Source organism: Triticum dicoccoides, chromosome 7A, assembly GCF_002162155.2.
Source record: "Triticum dicoccoides isolate Atlit2015 ecotype Zavitan chromosome 7A, WEW_v2.0, whole genome shotgun sequence".
Classification (NCBI taxonomy): Eukaryota; Viridiplantae; Streptophyta; class Magnoliopsida; order Poales; family Poaceae; genus Triticum; species Triticum dicoccoides.
The window spans coordinates 291761225-291764582 of record NC_041392.1 but is presented as its reverse complement, the minus strand read 5'-3'; positions in this window follow the sequence as shown (position 1 = coordinate 291764582).

Genomic DNA, 3358 nt, shown 5'->3' with positions numbered 1-3358 from the left:
ACTGATGATTGCGTGCATTCGCACTCATGTTGAATCAAAAGGATCAAAATGACGGTGCCTAAGGATACTAATGAATACTGCCAGACATATGGAAAGCATCCATCATGCAAGCAGACAATTATTGCACAGCAATAAGCTACTAAGGATTTTTGGAGGATCGAATAGTATTTCGAAGACCATTGTGTAACACATGAACAACTGGGGGATGAGCGGATACTCGATAAGTGCGAGAATTATCCGTAGGGGTATTCAGGTGTCAAAGAATAGCAACGTAGTAGGCTCAAAGGATTATCAAAACATCGACGAGTATTTCGGGGTATCTCGTAATAACAAGACCAACTGGGGATGAATGTAAGAATAACAACTGCAAGTAGTTATCCATAAGGGTTGACAGTGGAAGGGGAATTGCAAACGCGATGAACACAAGTTCTCGGGTTAATAGCGGAGAGTATCTTCAGGGTCTTCATGTGTAGCAGGCGATCAACAGTAAAAGGGGGCTCTCCGGGTGAAAGTGATAACGAGATCCTAATGTTAGATTTAGCAAAATTCGTTTAACCCGAATAGAAGAGAGATCAGAGTCCCAGAGTATAGACAAGGAGTAAAATATCCTAATACCACCCAATGGCGACGTGGGCCCGTAAGGCACACAACCATGTTAGTAAAAGTTTTTGCAATGTCTAGACTCGACTTCAGCCAAGGAGTGTGGAAGGGGGATTCCTACAGGCAGTTGGCTCTGATACCAACTTGTGACGCCCCAGATTTGACCGTACACTAATCATGCACGCAAATGTGTATGATCAAGATCAAGGACTCACGGGAAGATATCACAACACAACTCTACAAATAAAATAAGTCATACAAGCATCATATTACAAGCCAGGGGCCTCGAGGGCTCGAATACAAGAGCTCGATCATAGACGAGTCAGCGGAAGCAACAATATCTGAGTACAGACATAAGTTAAACAAGTATGCCTTAAGAAGGCTAGCACAATCAGGGATACAGACCGAAAGAGGCGCAGGCCTCCTGCCTGGGATCCTCTTAAACTACTCCTGGTCGTCGTCAGCGGGCAGCACGTAGTAGTAGGCACCTCCGGTGTAGTAGGAGTCGTCGTCGAAGGTGGCGTCTGGCTCCTGGGCTCCAACATCTGGTTGCGACAACCAGGTAGAAGGGATAGGGGAAAAGAAGGAGAAAGCAACCGTGAGTACTCATCCAAAGTACTCGCAAGCAAGGAGCTACACTACATATGTATGCATTGGTATCAACTGGAATAAGGCTATCATATGTGGACTGAACTGCAGAATGCCGGAATAAGAGGGGGATAGCTAGTCCTTTCGAAGACTACGCTTCTGGCAGCCTCCGTCTTGCAGCATGTAGAAGAGAGTAGGCTGAAGTCCTCCAAGTATCATCGCATAGCATAACCCTAACCGATGATCCTTCCCTCGTCGCCCTGTGAGAGAGCGATCACCGGTTGTATCTGGCACTTGGAAGGGTGTGTTTTATTAAGTATCCGGTTCTAGTTGTCATAAGTTCAAGGTACAACTCCAAGTCGTCCTGTTACTGAAGATCACGGCTATTCGAATAGATTAACTTCCCTGCAGGGGTGCACCACATATCCCAACACGCTCAATCCCATTTGGCCGGACACACTTTCCTGGGTCATGCCCGGCCTCGGAAGATCAACACATCATAGCCCTACCTAGGCACAACAGAGAGGTCAGCATGCCGGTCTAAATCCTATGGCACAGGGGTCTGGGCCCATCGCCCTTTGCACACCTGCACGTTGCGAACGCGGCCGGAAGCAGAACTAGCCCCCTTAATACAAGAGCAGGCTTACGGTCCAATCCGGCGCGCGCCACTCAGTCGCTGACATCATGAAGGCTTCGGCTGATACCACGACGTCGAGTGCCCATAACTGTCCCCGCGTAGATGGTTAGTGCGTATAGGCCAGTAGCCAGACTCAGATCAAATACCAAGATCTCGTTAAACGTGTTAAGTATCTGCGAACACCGACCAGGGCAAGGCCCACCTCTCTCCTAGGTGGTCACAACCTGCCCTGTCGCTTCGCCACAAAGATCCACACAGAGGGCCATTGGGACAAAGGTCCTTTCAGCCCCCAATCCGTGAATCACTCACGGGTGCTCCACAAGCCGACCCGTCTTTAGTCACCACATGTATCATGTATAAAGTATATAGTATATACCCGTGATCACCTCCCGAGTGATCACGGCCCGATAATATAGCATGGCAGACGGACAAGAATGTATGGCCACTGATGATAAACTAGCATCCTATACTAAGCATTTAGGATTGCAGGTAAGGTATCAATAGTTGTAGCAACAATAACAGGCTATGCATCAGGATAGGATTAACGGAAAGCGGTAACATGCTACACTACTCTAATGCAAGCAGTATAGAGGAGAGTTGGCGATATATGGTGATCAAGGGGGGGGCTTGCCTGGTTGTTCTGGCAAGAGAGAGGGGTCGTCAACTCCGTAGTCGTACTGGGTAGCAACGGCGTCGGTCTCGATGTCTAGCGAGAGAAGAGGGGGAAGAAACAATAAATATATAAGCAAATAGATGCATAGCGATGTATGACATGACAAGTATCGGTGCTAGGGGTGCCCTAACGCGGTAAGAGGTGATACTGGGGAAGGGTGGAAACATCCGGGAAAGTATCCCCGGTGTTTCGCGTTTTCGGGCAGAGGAGCCGAAGGGGGAAAGTTGCGAGTTCGACAGGTTAGGGATGTGTGGCGGACGAACGGGCTGCGAATCCGGATTCGTCTCGTCGTTCTGAGCAACTTTCATGTACAAAGTATTTTCATCCGAGTTACGGATTATTTTATGATGATTTTTAAAGTTTTTAAACCATTTTAGACTTAGCAGATTTAATGTAATTCAAAAATTAATTTATTACGCCACCATGATGTCATCGTGATGTCAGTGGTCAAAGTTGACCATTGACCAGTCAACCAGACACGCGGGTCCCAGTCGTCATTGACTGTTTAGTCTAACTAGGGTTTAACTAATCTAATTAGTGTTTAATTAAACTATCTAGTTAATTAGATTAATTAAATAGGATTAATTTAACTTAATTAATTAATTTAATTATTATTATTTATTATTATTTTGTCTCATTTTTTTGAAAACTGTTCTGGGGCGGGGCCCTCTGTCAGTGGCCCATATGCCACTGGATCGGGCACTGGGCGCTATCGGGCGCCTGTGCGAGCGCTCTCCCGCAGGGAGCGGCGGGGCGAGGCCAGAGGCCAGAGGCCAGGGCGGCCGCGGTGGCCGACGGCGCGGCGGCGTCGGTGGCGCAGGGGACGGAGCTGGGGTGGCCGGCAGCACGAGGACAGGGAG